We start from the raw sequence: 20,049 nt of genomic DNA, 5'->3' as shown, positions 1-20,049 counted from the left end.
CCTTGGGTGATTCAACTATCAACTTGCTTGGTTATCTTAGATTTTTCAGATTTCTCAGACAAATCAATTAGCTCAATTCCTTTAGATGATTTCATCTTACTCTGATCAATTTTCATAGGGGTTTCTAAAATTGAATCTATTTCTTTCCTAATTTCAAACTTCTTGGATGACATTTCTCCAATAAGGTATCCAAGCCCTATTTTTTCATAAGAGAGTCTTAAAAAAAATATCTTCTTATTAATTTTCTCAAAACTTGTATAAAGTTTCTCTAACTGTTGTTTGCTTGTGTCAACTCTCCTTTCACAATAGTGTTGTATTTTTCTAACTCACTGTGTACTATCTTGATAGAATCTAATTTAGATGTTACTTGACTCAATTGGGATCTAAGGCCTACATTCTCAAATTTTAGATTAAATTCATTCTTACTGTCATTTTTCTTAAGACTCAATTTAAGTTTAATAGTTTTCAACTCATGTTTCCATATCTCATTTTATTTCTTGATATTTCCTACTTCATCATTTTCACTAGTCTACACCTTTGGTTCCTTACCAGATTTTAGATCATCAATCTTGTCTTTCAGTTTGCCAATGTAAACTTTCACATCTTCATACCTATCCTTTAGGTTATCTCTTTCTTCCATAAGAAGGTCAATTTTCCTAAGAGCTTCTTCAAGATTTCTCTTTAAATGTTCCATATCCATAGGAATCTTACTCAAGATTTTAAGCCTCTTTAGAGTAATTGTACTTTGATATCAATTGTTAAAAATAGATAATATTGGGGCTGGGGGGGGTGTGGGATGAATCTGTATTCTACAAACTTTTTCCCACAATTGAATATTGTCAATTAATTTATAACTTGCATATGAAAGTAAACAAACAATGTTGAGTAATAAATATAACCATACACAAAGATAACTCATAACACCATTATTTGTTAACTAGGGAAACCTTGTCCAAGGGAAAGCCCTGGTGGTGATGATACCCAAAAGATGATCCACTAAACAAAAGAATCTTATTAAAGATATTGACCTTGTAAGGAGTCTATGAAATATGTATAGTGTCTCAAGTCCTTGTTAGAGGATTAGGCCCTATTAAAAGCCTCAACCCTATTAAGAGTTGCTTCAGCCCTATTAGGAGTTGGTAGATCAAATACAATTTATGCAAGAAGAGCCCACTACCCTAACATAAAATCATACAATTAAGTTCTTCACAAGGGTAGATATTGTAATCAACTAAAAATGGTCATATAGACTATGAACCCCTTTCTAGCATTTTTCCATAATTTATCTAATGGTTATTTTTTATCAAATTCTCAAAAAAATTATTTATTTGATTATAACCTATGGTATGGCCACTTTATCCCAAGTTCATATTTAATTAAAAGAACATGTCCTCCTTTTAATTAAATCAAATTCCCCACTCATCTATTATCCTAAGTGTAAACACATAAATCATTATTCTTATTTTAGAAATAAAAGAAAAGGTATTTTTTTCTACACATGAATGCACAATTTCCTATGTGGGAGGAATTTTCTATTTTAAACATAACTTTAATTCTCCTCCACACATTTCAAATCCTCTCAAAAGTCAACCATTAATTGTGATTGGTTGAGATGCTTGTGCACATGGATCACTCAAGATGTATTCTCCTCCCTTGATTATTCCTCTTTTTCTTTGTAATCTATACCATCCATTTTTCTTTAAAAGGGAGGGCTCTCTCCTCATTCAAAAAATCTTAGTCTCTCATGCTATTGTTATGCTGCAGGTTTTCTTGGTGATTTTGGAGACTTGGAGCATTCTTGCATTTTTGCATTTTAGCTTAGCTCTCATTCTACTTACATTATGGCATACTTTTTGGCTTAGTTTCATTTATGCTTTAGTTTAGTTCTCTTTGTTAGCTTGCATTTCATTTAGAATAGTTTTCATTTGCATTGCATTTTATTCTAGATTCTTGGATATTGACACTCTTGCCTCTACTCTTTGAATCTCTCGTTCTATGGTGCACCTTGCAAGGGTTGCATAGTTTGGTTTATTTGAAAGCCACCATCTCATAGCCTTTTCACATCATAGACAGAGAGCTATAATCCAGCTCTTGAGACTCCCTCTTCCATGAGTTCTCTTAAGAATAATGGTTTATAGAAGTGTGACACTTTTATGCACACATTTTTGGTGTCCACCGTGGGACTTGAATCAAGTTTCTAGCTCCATTTGCTTTTATTTCTCATTTCTAGTTTTTTACAGCAGCATATTGGATCTAATCAAGTGGTTTTGTAGAGTTCTCACTTTGTTTTTAAAGCTAACCCATATGCAAATTGGTTTGAAGGCCAAAACCCTAGGTTTTTGAAGATTTGATCATATCTACTAAACCACTTAGAGTTTGGTTTTGAATTTTTTCTTTGCAGGTTGACTATGTGTCCGAGATGTCTCAGTCTAATTTTTAGATCATTTTAACTTGATCGGTGTTAGTTATGAAATTTTCTTTATTTTTCATAAAAAGTCATTTCTAGTCACAAATCAACAACTTTTTTGGAAAAACTTACATTTTTGGAAAGATGTCTAAATTTTAAAGGTAGTTAGTTCTTTGTGTTTTGATTTTAACTCATATAAGGCCTCAAAAACTTGATTTGATAAATTTGGTTTGTTTTGACAAAATGGGTCCCTAAGGCACAAATGAAGAGATTTTTTTGAATTTCTTACATTTTTGGAAAGCCTTTGATTTTTAGCAGGGTTCTCTTCTTTTCATTTCTATTTTTGGATCTAAAATCATAGCAAAAAAGTCCAATCTTGTTGACTAGGTCAAAAGCAAAGAGTAAAAATGAGAGAATTTGTGATTAACTTGCACTTTCTTTGCATACATTTGGTTGGTAGATAACTTGAATTTTTGAGGCAACTAAGCACTTTATGTTGCAAGTCTTACTTGGTTGTTATGCCCTAACCTTGGTTTCTTTGCAGGGAGTTTATCATTTTCATTGCTAAAAAGAACGCATGCCAAAGCTTCAAATGCACAAGGGCTACTAACAATTGTTTGAAGAGTTGCCCAAAGCATAAAAACTAGACTTTCTTGTATTTATTTTATTCCATGTGTGGCACTCCACTAGTTTCTTTCATTTTATAGGTACATTAAACTTCTGATTGAGGTTCTTTGGTGATAGGAGAGTATACTCTTCACCCTTGCAGTGAATCAAAAATCTTGATCCACCTTTGGATTTCAAAAGAAAGTAGATAATTGAATCTTCTTGGCACGTTTGGGGGAAGTAATCAAGGTGGGAGAGTACGCTTTTCACCCTTGAGGTGAATAAAAAATCTTGACCCTTGAGAGTGCATCCATTTTGTGGTAGTTAGGATCCTTTAGAGAGCCTACTCTCAGACAACTTAAGAGGGAGGACCCAAGTGGGGACAAAAAAATTACCTAGCTCTTCCAACCCACTATAAACTCAAGCCTATCAAAGACATAAAACCTTGGCTAACATAGTGTTTGTCTTCACTTAGTGTGATTGCTTATGGGATTTTGACCGTGAGGAGATCACTATACCAGAACACTTAAGGTTTTTTTGTGACTATGTGGTTTGTTACCCACCGCGAGGTGGGGTGTCCCTTAATTTGGTGTAAGAGGAATATTACAAATGGAAGCCCTTTCTAAACACCCTAGGTTAGTAGCTACCCTATTTTGCTTCTCAATTTCTTGGTGGAAAGATTGATCCTAGTGGACTACCTGGATCACCCCAACATTTACACTCACTATATGTGTTCCCTTGGTTGTGCTTATGACACTTCATGAAAAAGCCAATATCTCTTGTGGGTAACCACTTGGTGTGAGGCAAAGAAGCATCAAGCATGGGCCAAGTTTTTGAGTAATGCACTATTACTTTTAGGTAGATATTTCTTGATGTGTTCTTCAATGTGCTAGACATGTGGAAATCTTTTGAACATACACATGACAATAGTTCTAGAGATTTAATTTAAGAACTCACATATGCTTGTATCATGCAAGGTTTCTTTTTCCCTTGCTTGATTGTTTGAAGACTACTCCATGTGTCACTATCTTTCTTGGAAAGAAATTTCTTTGGAACATCAAACTTGCTATGCTATCAACTATTGTCAAACTTTGTCAACCAAGTCGAAGCTTCAAGTCTTAAAAATTTTCTTTTGTTTCTTGCTAAAGGGAGTCTCATCATTTGATTTTTCTTTTCTATGTCTCTAGTGCTTGAACATTCTTAAAGTGACTCTTTTGTCTTAGTTCTCTTGGTTTTTCTATCTTCATGGTCTATGTCCACTTGCTAGTTATCTTTTTGCTGAAATGGTTACCTTGATTTATCAACTACACTCTTATGTTGGTAAAGGTGTTCACTTGTCACCCCATTTGCTCTATCTACTTGGCTATTTGGCTTCTTTCCTAGATCTTGACTTGAGTCACTAGTGTTGTAAGTTTCTTGGACACTTTCTTGACAAGTCACTTTACTCCATCTTTGCTATTTTGGCAAGTGAACATTGTATCTCTATAGTTTTGACATCAAGTTATCTTGTGTCACCTTATTAGCTTCCTCTAGTCTCCTTTAGGCTTGATTATCTATCCACCATTATGGAATTTAAACCTTGTGCTACCAAACCTCAACCAAAGCTAGATGATCATCATGATATCCTCCATTCCACTAAAGAGTTTCAAGATCTATACACTCAATACAAAAAACTAGAAGAGACAAATAATCTTTCTTACCTTCATTTCTTGAAGCATATGATAGAAATGAAGTCTAAACTTGAGAAAAGATTAGAGGAGAAGATTTCATTCTTAAATGAATCTTCCTTAAGAATTTTACATACACATGGTTCATCTTCTTCAAGGTTTACATATTCTACTCCAAGACATCAAATGTCTTCATCTTCTAGATCTAAAGACCTCCTTAGAGAGAGAGAAAGAAAGTGATACCTCCTTTGAGTCTATTCCAAGCTATCATGATGTACCTGTCTTTGATCAAGAAAATGATGAAGACATGGTAAGAAACAACAAAAGGACTCTAGACATACTTTTGATAGAACTTTTGCTCCCTTGGAAGATTCTTATGATGAAACTTTGCAAACACTTCTTGGCACCAAGCTCATAATGTTACCTAAGTCTAGCTCATATGGAAACACATTCTTGGATATCTATTATGTTTGTCATTAACATAATGAGCATAGTACTTCAGATTGCATTGAGCTGAAACATAAAATCCATGATCCTATTGATAATGATATTATTGATACCTCTAATGACTCATGTGATGAGGATAATTTTCTTGAGAAGGATCATATTAATGAACCTATTTCTAGTCATGGTTTCCTTGATACTTCCATTTCTTCCAACACTCATGCATCTCCCAACACTTCAAAGATTTCAAACATGTCTATATCAGAAAATGAACCTAATGTTTTCCACATTGACTATGTGTAGCCTCAAGGGCTACCTCTAAAACATACTCAAGCTAACCTTCACTTGGCTGCAAACCTTTTCCATGCTACTAAGCCTAAAGATCCAAGCACTACTCCATTCACTCTTCATTCTCCCTTGTCATTAGAAGTGGCTCCATGTCAAGAGGACTCTCAAAAAGAAAAAGATATAAATTTCAAGAAAGATCAAGATCAAGCACCCTTTCATCTCCTTCAAAATTTCACCCCTCTATATCCTATGTCTTTTCCATCCCCCAAGTATGATGAAGATACCACTTCCATAATCTCCCTTGAGCTTACTGAAAATTATGAGAAAATTTCTCTTCCTATGCTATCCAAAGCTACTTGTCAAGATCAAAGCATCCCCTCATGTTCTATTTTTCCATATCTATTTCAAAATTGTGCTCAAGCTTCAAGTGCTCCTATTAAAAATGTTGTTCCTATCAAAGCTACTCATGAGTCTATTGATGGCTTTGACTATGTTTCTCACTCTAAAGATGTTGATATCCCTTTTCACTATCCATTTGTATATCCAAATTTTATCCTTGGTCCTTATTCATCAAAGCTAAAGTGTTCAAACCTTCCATCTATATTGGGACCTTATGTTCCTTCATCTCCTATATTTTCCACTCCTAGCTCTCCCATCATACCTCAAGATCAACAAAGACACTCATCCTTGATGAATTTCCACCCATCTATCCATCTAAACCAGTCATATCATCCTTATTCATCCAAAAATTTGAAGTCTTTTGGAAGTGAGAATAAACATAAGGATCCATTGAAAAATGAAGATCACTATGTCCCATCTAAAAGACATATGAATGCTAAGAAGGAAAATGCACAAAAGAGACCAAAAAGGTCCACTATTAAGAGATCTAAGTCAAAGAAAATATGGGTTCCTAAGCCCATCATTGAAGAGATATGCTCTAAAGTATCCAAAGGAAAATCTAAAGCTATTTGGATTCCCAAATCTCTTTTGAAAGACTTGAATATTGAAAATACTTCAAAGTTGACATTCAAGCTTCCAAAGGCTTCCATTCCATCTTCTTCCAAAAATCTTCCTAAAAATATTCCAAATCCTTCCACTCCACCTTTTTCCAAATCTCTTCTACCACCTCATACATCTAAACCTCAAGCTATTTCATCCATTATTCCTTGATCATTCCAATACTCTTCAAGGTGTATGCCAATGTTGATCTTGCCCAATATTTCAGCTAGCCTCATGAAATCCTCTTGAACTTACACTTGCTATCCATGCTCATTTCTTTCTTTCAAGACATGAACCCTTATCCTTCATATACTCCTCCTACTATTATCTCCCTTCCATCACCCTATTAGCATATTTGACCATACTTATCTATGGTCTTATCTTATCATGACTTATCCTTCCTATAGGAGTACTATCTAAATTGACAAAGCTTGAGCTCTTTCTAAAAATTCCAAAACAATAGAAAATTCAAAAAAGAAAAGAAAATGTGCCTTGATGAAAACCACTTCTTGTGGCACCTTGGTGGCAAAATTAAAGAGAAATAAAATTCATCCTATGGTGAAAACTACTTCTTGTGGCACCTTGGATAAGTACCATGATGAAAACCTAGCAAACATGCGTCATGTGTGATTCTTCCATCATCCATCCCCTTTTCCCTCTTCCTCTTTGATCTTGACATTGTTGAGCTATCTTTGCATATTGGCTATCTTATCCATGCGATTCTTTATTGTGCTTTCTCATTCACTCATAGCCTCCATCTTGAGCTTTATTCTTATTACTCTATCCCATTGCTATCCTATCTAGTTGACCCCTTGGTCTTGATCACAAGAAATAAAACATGGTTCACATAGGTCTCTTGGCATGCCTACTCTTTTGGACTACACACTTTCATGCTATTGGCTTCCATTGCATATCCCATATGCTATCACGTTTATTGGCTTTACTACTTATCCTACATGCTATCTTGCTCATTTCTTCCATTGCTATCCAAAACCTTATTCATTTGGCTATCTTTCCCTAGCTTGGGTACTCTTGAGGAGTCGGTCCTTGAGGATCTCTTTCACTCACTTTATACTCCTTTCTTATCCATCTTTTCTTATCCAGCAGCTCACTACTCCATCATGTCCTACACCTCACTAGACATTGGGAGAAAATGATGTGATCTTGCTTGAGAACTAGTGATCTCTAAAAAAATCTAAAAAATCCAAAAATATATATATGATACTGAAAAAATCCAAAAAATACAGAAATTCAAAAAGTCCCAAAATTTTTTTGCCAAGTGGTGAAAACCTAGAAACAGGCACTACTTGAGACCCTTGTACCTATGTCTATCAATCTCAATCACCCACTTTGCACCACATTTCCTACCTTGGGATTGTCTCTTGTCCTTGTCTCAGGGGCATAGCTACTTAGCCTATTGAGGTGTCCTTGTGCATTAGGGTTTCTTTGGCAACTCACAAAATAGTGTTTCTCAACACTACCCCCAACTTGACATCAAGTGTTTCTCAATACTTTTCAAATAGTTTACCTATAGTCTCTAATGTCATGATATTTCTCTTTGTCAGGTTCATGTCTTGAAGAAATGGCCAAGTGACTCACACACATGCACTTAAACACTTAAATGACTGAGCTATGCTAATCTTTATCTACTTTGTGTGCTATCTATGACAATTTTTTTTCTATATGCTCCCTCCCTAATAGTCTTTCAAGGATTTGATAGACTAGAAGACTAGGGGCATGGGGGCATTGCAAATTCATGTTCTTTATAATATATAATATGATCATTGGGACAAGCATGTATTTCTTCATACTCCATTCCAATATCTTTCATAACAACAGTTAATTCTCGATATGAGCGAGGTAGAATATTTGATGATGGTAACAGAAACTCACCTATCAATCTACAGGAAAAAAATATAAGTTGTTAATATAAAAAATATTAGTGGTACATTATTCACCCTTTGTTAACTATAAATACATATATGACATACCTTAACATACGTGACATTGTTATGTTGGATAAACCATTCATAACCTTCAAGTTCAACAATAATAATACAGTAGAGAGAAGAGTTGTATGTTTTCTTGATTTATGCTTGTGGGTATACTTTATTTTTCTAGTATTTAAAGAATTCATTCTTGTACTATTTGACACTTTGACTTATAAACTTATAATCCTTGAATGTTTTTTCATAAGACCACACTCAAGGATTATCTTGGTGCTTATGCCTTGATACGAGTGTAATCTTTCTATACTAAACTTAGGGATTCTAATTGCTTAGTTGTCTTAACCTATATGTCTTTGATGCATAGGTTAGATTCCAACATTTCTATCTGACATAGATCATATTCATATCCTCATATTTTTACTAGTGATGATTGTATGATCTTATAATGTCCCTAATAAGGCTTGACGATAAAAACTAGGACCTACTTATGTAACCCTTGCAATTGCACCTTTTCATACTAGCTTGCATTATAGGGTTCATTCTAGCTTAGCTTTGCATTTGGCATGTTGAGAGAGCTCTCTTCTTAATCTTTCATGGATGTGTCAGCTAATTGTGGTCATCCTTCTCTTGCATCTTCTTGATCTTATCTTATCTCTTCTTTCCTATTTCTCGCATCTTTTCTATCTTAGCATCGTATCTATGCTTTTGAGATATCTTTTATAATCTCAACATCCTAGATTCATTTTCAAGATCAAAATCCAAATTCAAGTTATCTTGCTACTCAAAATTTCTTCCTTCTTCTATGTAGTTGGCTGACCTACTGAGGCTTAATCTTTGAATCTTGTTGGGGAAATCATCACTTCTTCATTTCTTCATCATTTCTACTCTCTTCCACTCTTTGCTTTCATTTCTATTTCATCTTCCTTCTTTCTTTGACCTAATTTTTATGCTTTATCTTTCTTGGTCAAATTTAGTCAAACTGGGGCACATCTTCATTGCTTGATGGTCACTCTTTGGTCTTAATCTCTTATCTATCAACATGAACTTTTCTTGTTCTAAATTGATCAAATTTAGCATATTTCTGCATCTCCTCTATCTCATTTTGATTTAAATCTCGAGGGGGCATGCATATTCTATCATTTTTACAAATTGCTTTCTACTAAAACTATTTATTTTCTCTTGATCTATCTACTTTTCTTGGTGTTAGTACTCTTCTTGAGTTCTGATATCTACTCTATCCTAGTGTTCAGTACTCTTGTTATCAAACTATGCATTCAGGATTTGCTATCTCTCTTTGCTTTGTTCTTCATAATCAAATCTCTCTATCATCTTAGCTTCTTCATTCTTTGACACTATATGTTCCCGGACTAATCACACATTAGTCAAAGAGGGGCAAATGTAATCAACTAAAAATGGTCATCTAGACTATGAGCCCCCTTTCTAGCATTTTTCCATAATTTATCTAATGGTTATTTTTTATCAAATTCTCAAAAATTTATTTAATTGATTATAACCTATGGTATGACCACTTTATCCCAAGTTCATATTTAATTAAAAGAACATGTCCCCCTTTTAACTAAATCAAATTCCCCACTCATCTATTATCCTAAGTGTGCACACATAAAGCATTATTCTTATTTAAGAAATATAAGAAAAGGTATTTTTGTCTAGACATGAATGCACAATTTTCTAGGTGGGAGGAATCTTTTATTTTAAAAATAACTTTAATTCTCCTCCACACATTTCAAACCCTCTCAAAAGTCAACCATTAATTGTGATTGGTTGAGATGCTTGTGCACATGGATCACTCAAGATGTATTCTCCTCCCTAGATTATTCCTCTTTTTCCTTGTAATCTATACCATCCATTTTTCTTTAAAAGGAAGGGCTCTCTCCTCATTCATAAAATCTTAGCCTCTCATGCTATTTTTATGTTGTAGGTTTTCTTGGCGATTTTAGAGACTTGGAGCATTCTTGCATTTTTGCATTTTTGCTTAGCTCTCATTCTACTTACATTATGGTATACTTTTTAGCTTAATTTCATTTATACTTTAGCTTAGTTCTCTTTGTTAGCTTGCATTTCATTTAGAATAGCTTACATTTGCATTGCATTTTATTCTAGATTCTTGGATATTGGCATTCTTGCCTCTACTCTTTGAATCTCTCATTCTATGGTGCATTTTGCAAGGGTTGCATAGTTTGGTTCATTTGAAAGCCACCATCTCATAGCCTTTGAATGTCATAGATAGAGAGCTATAATTTGGCTCTTGAGACTCCCTCTTCCATGGGTTCCCTCAAGAATAATGGTTTATAGAAGTGTGACACTTTTATGCACACATTTTATGGTTAATAAATGCTCAATGATGAAATAAGAGTCTAAACATTATGTGTCTTTGGCTGGTAAACCACTTTACATGTTAGCTTGCATTATAGGTTAATTTTTTAGCTTAATCTTGCATATGGAGAAAGCTCTCTCTTCATCTTTTGCACACATGTCAGCTAACTACTTTTGTATTTTTGTTCTTTATCATGTCTTCCATCTTCTTGATCTTTCAACTTATCCTTTGGTATCTTGTCATCACAAGGGGTTAATCTAAACATCACATTCAATCTATCCAGGTGTCACATATTTTCATAAACATAAGTCTATATCATACACATGAGAACTAAACACATCATACATAAGAGAGATACAAAAGCATATACACCTAAGTACCCAAACAACGCATACATGAGCAACAAAAGCTGAAACATCACATGAAAACTAAAAATGCCACAAACATCCATTTTAAGACAAGTACACAAAATTTCCAATCAAATCCAGTATCTCTCATATATATATATATATATATATATATATATATATATATATATATATATATATATATATATATATATATATATATATATATCAATGTGTTGTGGTACATCTACAAAAAAATGAGGTCCAAAATTTGGATATCCATCTAAAAAATACCTAGAGTACAATCAAAATTGTCATAATCAACCTATGACTAGCTACCATCCCCTACAGTTGGTGGTGGCCCTAGTGGAGGAGCCTGTCTCCTATCTAGTGGTTGTACCACACCCTCTGATCTACCCGCCTAGTTTGAGTAATCTTGGATTCCCTCCCCTAGTGGTACTACATCGATGTAGGTGGCATAATAGTATGAGATATGTGCACCATGATGTGCTACCTCTCACCTTGTGGCATCCTGCTCCCTCTGGAGCTCATCCCCTCATGCTCACTCAACTATGAGTTGTTGATCCTGAACTGCAATTGCAACCTAAGATGTCTATAGATCCACCTCCAAGGTATGGATCCTCATGCCTCACTCATCGTCCCCCCTCACTAGCTACTCGACTTTTACCTCCACTCTCCTTGCTCACTGTTGCCTCACTGGTACCTCCTCCTCCTCCTCCATCTCCCTCATGGCTTGTGCTCCTCCCTGATCAGGACCCCTCTCCAACCTCCATCTTTCTACCATCTCCACCTCCACCTTCACCTTCGCCTCCACCTCCACCACCTTCGTGTCCCCCTACTATGGGTAGTGTATCAAGCTTTATAAATTGTGGGAATAGGTGCCTCTATCTCTCATAAAGATATGTTAGATCTGCTCTTGAATCTACCACATCTAGGCGATAATCCCATGGAGCTTGCACTAGAGCTATTGTATCCTGTATTGCTGTCTTATAATCCAACATCGGCAACCATCCTCATGCCTCATCAAAATGTATCCGAGCATAGGTGGTGGTCTCCACCAATATCACATGTCACTCTACAAACTACTACCATACTTGGCTGATCACAAACTACTCCACGACATCTGTACTCCTAACCCACCAGTGGCTTGTTGTACCTCATATAATCTAGTTCCCACGCATCAGACCATCTATGAAAATTTTAGTAAGGTCGCCATGTCAATGTTGTTAGCTCATCAAAAACCCACTGGTAATAGGTCACATCCCCACTATGAGTCTATGGGATAAATCCTCTATACCCAAAAATATATGGCTGGCTTCGCTCCCGTGGCTACACCCATGTCCGAATCACAACAATATGCTTGTAGGTCCAGATCTATGCCAACACTGCTTTGCATGCCCATAAGTGGACCTCATGATAAACCACCTCATGAAGCTCATGATACATCTCAGCCAATATCGCTGGTCCCCATGCCATCCTATGTGGCCGTGCATTCAGATATGCCACCAGTCGACCCCATCCTAGTGGGAAGCCCTTTAGAAAACTAAGGCCTGAGCTACTAGTAAACACAACAAGCTAGGAAGATGATAATCTACTCCATACTCAAAAATCAATCACTCCCAACCCAGATGGCAGTCTAGGATGGTGACATCATGAAACAACTACTGCATCACGGCCTACCCCCTTGTCAGGGTCTGATCAGAATACACCTTTGACATAACCAAGCTTAACATCAATATCCCTCACATCAATATTAGAACTTGCAAAACATGACAAGAACAATCAAATGTGCAACTTACCAGATCAACATAGCATGACACTCAAAGAATGTGATACACATCCTCTAATGTGATTGAGGCCTCTCCAATCGGCAAGTGGAAGGTGTTATGCCTTCTATGCCACCACTCAACAAGTGTGATCAGTAGCCCATGGTTCACCCGTATATGGGGCATCCATATGACCCATCACAAACTCCATGATAGATATGGCGACATGCTCATCATCTATCAAATACTCTACAACATGCAACCCCACCACTTTGGGGGCTCAGATAAGTAGTGTTAGAAATACCTCCTGTAAACACATGACATGAACACATCAGTAGTGCATCACAAACATCATTGTAATGCAAAAAATCAACAAAAACATCCTAGAAACCATCTATGTGATACTTTTTCCCACTGTAGGTGATACAATTTGCTAGAAAGATATCGCATGATACTTTTTATAAAGCCATGTGACACAATTCTATTGTGTGATATTTCGCACCAGTGCAGATGACAAATAGGTATGTCCCATATGATATACTATAAAAAATGCATGCGATATATTTTGTAAAAAAATGTATCACGCAATATTTTGTGTTAAAACCCCCAAAACATGCAAAAAACACCAAAAAGCTCGAAAAAAATGACAAAAAAGAGGTCACTTACCGGTGCCCCATAGTGCTCTAGCCGGTTGTGCAACCACCTGTGCTCAAAATGGTGTCAATGAAGCAGAATGTTTGATAAGGCCATGATGCTCTCTGGACCACTCACAAACTCTCACAAATCACAAAAGATAAATGATTTTGAACATGACACTTGGGCCCCTTTTATAGCTTTTGACCTCATTTTGACCTAATTTTAAAACCCCTTAGAATTCCATGAAAATTGCACCCCTGGCTAACTTCGACATCCTGGATCCATTTTTGGGATCAAAATTGAAATCCAAGTTTGTCTTGATGGTCAAAATTGAATTATAAAATTCTACCTTCTTCTAAGCAGTTAGTTGACTTTCTAAGGCCTAATCTCTAAATCATCACTGGGACATCTTCATTTCTTCACGTCTTCATCATTTCTATGCTTCATATCTACTCAAATTCACCCTTTCAAGTCTAAAATCATCTTTCTACTCGATTTGACCTAATTTTTATGATATATTCTTTGTGGTCAACTATAGTCAAACTGGGGGATTCTGTCACTCTTTAATAGTCATTCTTTGGTTATGCTCATCTATATGTCATCTTGGATATTGCTATATTCCACTTTTCTCATATCTCACCCATTTCTACATTACCCTACCTCATTTTGATTTCAATCTTGAGGGGGTAGACATACCCTTTCATCACTTGCTACAACTACCCATTTCTTAGGAGCATTTGTGTGATCTTTTCACTTGCTCTTGATCTATTTTTCTTTGCTAGGTGCTAGCATTCTTCTTGAATGCTAACATCATCTTTTTCCTAGTGTTCAATACTACTGCTATCAAGCTATACATTCAAGATTTGCTATCTCTCTCTGTATTTTGTTCTTCAGAATTAGATATCCATATGTATTGTTGTCCACTTGGCTTTTGTTTTCTTTGATGTAATGTCTTCCCAGATCAATCACACATTAGTCAAAGAGTGGAAAATTTAATCACCTAAAAATGGTCATCTAGATCATTAGCCCCCTTCTTAGCATTTTGGCTACTTTAATTAATCATCTGCCTAGACTAAATTGCTAATAATTGATTAATTTGATTATAACCTATAGCTTGAATATTCTATCCTAAGTTCATTATTTAATTAAAAGAACATGTCCCCTTCTAATTAAATAAAAGACCCCATTCTTCTAACCCACATAAAGTACACACATAAAGTCCTCTTTCTATTTTGCAAATAAAAGAAAAGGCCTTTTGAGACTTTTGTCTTATGTGGGAAGTCAACTTATATTCTATTGGTTGACTTGTGTGTGCACATGGATCACTCCTCTTTTCAAACACAATCGTTGATCATTCACCATCTCCATCTTGATCTCTATTGTCCGTACAACTTTAAAAGGGAGAGAGCTTCCCCCCTCAAGGGATCCACACTCTTGAGTATTGTTATGTTGCAAGTTTTCTATTCGAATTCTTGAGAGATTTTGTGGAGAATTCTATTTCTTGTCTACATTTCTTTCATCCATGGCATTTTGTCATATGGCATCCTAGTGTAGTTGCATGTAGTGTAGTTCTTTTGCAAATAGTTTAGATCACATAGTCTAATTAGTATGGATGTAACACTTTCATTTACTTAGCCTAGTTTCTTAGTTTACTCTCATCCTTGCATTGCATACTCAAGAGTTCTTTGACACTAGCATTCTTGCTCTTGCTCAAAGAATCTCCCATCTCATGGTTTACTAGCAAGGGCTGTGTTTCTAAGGCTTAGTTGAGAGCTTTCTTTGTGCTCATTTGTATGCCTTTTTCATTCCATGATTAGGGAACTCTAAGCCACCATTTCAAGCTTTCCAATCTATGGAAAATCTTGGATAGAAGGGTTTAGAGAAGTGCACTTTTCTTAGTGTACAGATATACATACAACAATTTCCTACTATTGTATCTTGCACTTTCTCTAAATTCACTTCAGATCTCATGTCATATAAGTTTTCACATCACATATACTATCTTCACAATAGTTTGCATCAACATATATTTCTCGTACATCTTATCCACATCCCATTCTTATCTGCGCAAGATAAGATCTTCATATATATCTTGATAATTACAAAACTATGCTCTGTCGGCCTTCATGCTCTTAAAAGATTGCATTATTATATTTTAGGATGTTAGTTAAACATGACTAAGTAATTATTTTGTTACCAAAAAAATTCCTTAAGTCATACAATTCAAAACTCTATTATGCTTTGTTTTTCTCTATGTAGTACTCAACCTGGTATTTTAATTGCAACTTGCATTGTACAATCTATACAAGTTTGCACACTGGAACATGTCATCATGACACTGTCATATAGCTATCCTCAATTTTGTATAAGCTAATTCAAAGTGTGTCACCCGTACACATCACATCTATCTCTATACTGCTACAAACTGTCTAACACTTAGACAATTTTTTAAACTCTAAATGCATAAATCAAATGTTGAATACATGTTGCCATAAATGAAAAAGCTCTAGACATCTAATTGACCATATTACCAACACACATATCATCTTGATCATTATAATTTCTTCCTCTATAATATTTTTTTCTGACTCCAATATCTAATATACTCTTAGAAAATGATCATTCAATGCACCATTTATTATCATGTTCAGTAGATTATTAAGCATAATCTCTACATGAAATATTTATGGAGAAAATTAATTGTGCTTAAGATTGATGTGGTATAACCTATCTATATATGCTCTAAGAATTTCATAAATATTTCATGGTGTAGTAAAATATATTAGACCCTCTATTGGTCAATGTTATAATACTATATTAGAGCTTATGAGTAAAGTATCTGATTCAATGTCTTTCGAGATTCCTCTACTTTGAATGGGTCGATGAATGGTGAGTGGACAAAGAACATTAAATATTTGGTAGATGTTGCAAGAGAAATAAATATCCTTAAGATATGAAATTTTTCCTCACATAACCTCAAGGATTGGCTAGTGCAGTTAGTAGACATGCATACACCATAAATGGTGACATTGACAAGACACACCATTTTTTTGAAAGAATATTGTGGGTGGATGTGAAGTGATGCTGGGAAACCAATGATATGCTTTCTTAAATTATTAGTTTTGAAGAGGTCTCACATTGCATTAATGGGAATCCACCACCTCTAGCCAGATTGCCACTGCGATTATCCACGTGGGTTGAAAGTCTTTTCGTCAACTCCCCACCTCCCATTAAGCTACTCAAGGAACCACTTTGGCTAAAGGTCCTAAAATCATCATCATATATTTATACATTCACTTCTACCATGTGGATGGCTGTGGAGATATATTTTCTAGCTCTAATACCTTGTTGATATTCTTGGATCTACTGTAAATGTAATAGTGTTTCCATACTATTTGGTATGTACTTTTGAGTTGGTAGCCATCTTTCTAATAGGATGAAGTATGGATAGACACATCCCTTCATGTGACATGTCTATTCATTGCTATTTAATTAATATAATGAAAAATAAATATCTCATATATTTAATATATTAATATATATTATATCTCACACTTATATATAATATATATATGCACTATAGTTTATCCAACTAAAGCTACCAAAAATTAACATGTTGTTCCCAATCAATTAACTCGGGATGGATTAGGCAGAGGTTTGTACTATGTGATGGTCCAATTTGGAAAAATGAAACTACATAAATAGTTCTGACAAATCTAGAGTTGGAGGTGGATGCACCATCAAAGGAGTGCACATCAACATGCTTATCAATACAAGGTTCTTCCTCTAGGTTGAGTTGGTCAAACATTTTAGTTATATGTATGGTACAGGTAGAATAAGGAGAATTCTAAGGGATGTTAGGTTCAAAATCATGGAGGGCTAACCACTCATACTCATGTGAATCAGTTACACTAGAATTTTCATAAGGTATCTCATTTTCTATAGAATCCAAGACTTCTTGTTTGAGTGGTAATTCAAAGTTTACAATTTCCACTTCTTGTGGAAACAACTACGGAAGTATTTGACTAATTTGAGCATGTTCATGCATTTTCCCTTGGTTAGGATTGATGACCCCTAGAATGTCTCTATCATCTATACTAAAGCTTCCCAATATAATTATGGATTGACCATAACCTAGACCCCTTGTGTTTCTTTGAGTAGGTGGTAGTGATAGTTCTATAGTTCCCCATTGTTGTGCCCCTAGACCTGTGGTTCCATCATATCCAAATTTTGTAACATGGTGAAGCCATGTCCATATATTTCCAAGGGTATTTGAATTGGTAGTGTGTCTTGAGGGTTTTGGTATAACAATGTGTTAATATAATACTCAAAAGGATTCTCTTCACTCACAACACCCCATCTAAAAATAATTGTGGGTAGGCACCTAAAAATAATAGGTTTTGATTCTTCAATTGTCTCTATGGGTCTGGGTTGACCATATGAGAGACACATGTAATTGTGTGATGGTGAATGCTTCTTTAGAGAGATATTAACCACATCATCTATCTCAAACTAATCTTTTAATTCCCTTCATTGGTATGCTTATGCTAATTGAGCTAGAGGTAGAAGGTATACTCATTTCTTGAGTCAAGGGTACTTGATTCTCATAGCTAACTCTTAAGTTAGCACAATACTAGAAAGGATTTGGATCACCTTCAATAAGGATCTCAAAACCTTAATGTGAGAATTTAATGCACCAGTGATAAGTGGATGATACAACTTGGATCTCATGTATCCATGGCCTTCCTAATATCATGTTATATCCTAGTTCCAGATCTACGATGTGGAATGGGGTTTCTTTCACCACTAGTCCTACTCTAACTAGTAAAGTAAGGACACCCTTGGATGACCTTTCCTCTTAATTATAGGCTCTGATATTTATCATATAGGTGACATCAAACATTTTCCTTTGATTATCCCAAGGTTTTAATGACTTTTAGAGTACATATGGTTAGTCCAACCTCACCATCAAGGAGGACCTATCTAGTTGTATGTTTATGTATTTGAACTAGCAGGTGTAAAGGGTCATTATGTAATGACTTATGCTAAGGTACATATTTCTCAATGAATGTGGAATTCTTATTGAATATGATATAGTTGACCATTGTTTGTAAATTCTTAGGAGCTATGTCCCTTGGGACTATAGCATTTTAAAAGGCTTGGTGCAATACTTGTTTATGTTGGGGAGATGTACAGAGTATCTAAAAAATGGAGATATGTGTAGGTATTTTCTTCTGTTGGTACACTATGTTGGGCATTAGGTTGGGAGGAAATGTAGCATTTGTAGGTGTGACAAAATTTGAGGGTGCCCCCAGTAGGACAAGCTTGGAATGGTGAGTTGTGACTGCACATTTTGAATTATCACTTTTAATAGTGATTGTATCAATTTTATTTGTAGTAGGATTAACACAATTAATCACATTATTAGAAGAAGGGTAGGTGTAACTAACTTGTTTGGATTGGTTACTAGATGTAGGGTTATTTTCTTTATTACAATTCTGTAATGGATCATTGAAAATGGTGTGATCCATGTTGTCTTGGGGTTTGGATTTGTCCACATTGATTGATCCATGCTCAATCATATCTTGAATAGTGTTCTTCATTCGATAACAATTTGATGTTTTATGACCTTTAACATGGTGACATTTACAAAAGTCATTATCATTCCACCACTTAGGTTTGAATCCACCATGTCCAAATTCTTGTATTAAGAGTAAAGTGACCATATTGTTCACAATCAACTTCTTTAGTGTGAATTCAATTGGTTCACCTATTGGGGTATATTCACATTTTGGAAAAGGTTGTCTTGGAGGATGGGACACATTTGGTTAAGATTGAGAAGCATTAAAAGTTTGAACATTAGCATTGGGAGTTTGATTGTTTGTGAATGGTGTGTGCATTACTTGGGTTGTATTTTGCATAGGTGTCCCTTTTAATGAAATCTTTGGTTGGGTATAATTGAATATCTTAACATCAACGTCACTATCACTAGTGACATTATTTTTCTTATACTACCATTTCAATTTGTCAATATTGTTCTTGGTGGTGTTGAGTTGATGAGGATCAGCAAGGAATCCTCTCTTAATCATTTTTTTCTCACATTTGATACCTCTCTCAATCAATTTTTTAAAGTTCAATGTTATGGTGAAGGTGTGTTATGAATTTAGTAGCTAGTTCCTCCCAAGATCTAATTCCATGGGGTAGATGCAAGAACCATTCCATTGCTGGGCCAACCAAGATTTGAGGGAATAGTCACATAAGATATGATTCATCATTAGCCACCTCTATGAAACTAGGAAAGAACTCCCTATGTTCTATATGACCTATCTTTCCTCTATATTTATCAAACTTTGGCAGAAAAAAGTGTGGGGGGAGTGGAGGCATCAAAATTGAGTGGTCAAGGGGTAAAGGATATAAGACTTCTAAGGTATACAACTTGATTTTCCATTGATTTCAAATGTCTAACATATCATTTTACAATTTTTGGAAATCTTGAATCAAGAGGTTAGTTTAATCTTGAGGAAGGTTTCCAAGGTTGAGTTTTTATCTGATACTTGGTCGATGTGCTTGTCTTGGATACTAGA

This window comes from Cupressus sempervirens, chromosome 6, assembly GCF_028749045.1.
Source record: "Cupressus sempervirens isolate cs-2001-9-10 chromosome 6, ASM2874904v1, whole genome shotgun sequence".
NCBI classification, from domain to species: domain Eukaryota; kingdom Viridiplantae; phylum Streptophyta; class Pinopsida; order Cupressales; family Cupressaceae; genus Cupressus; species Cupressus sempervirens.
Note: the sequence above shows the minus strand (reverse complement) of the source record.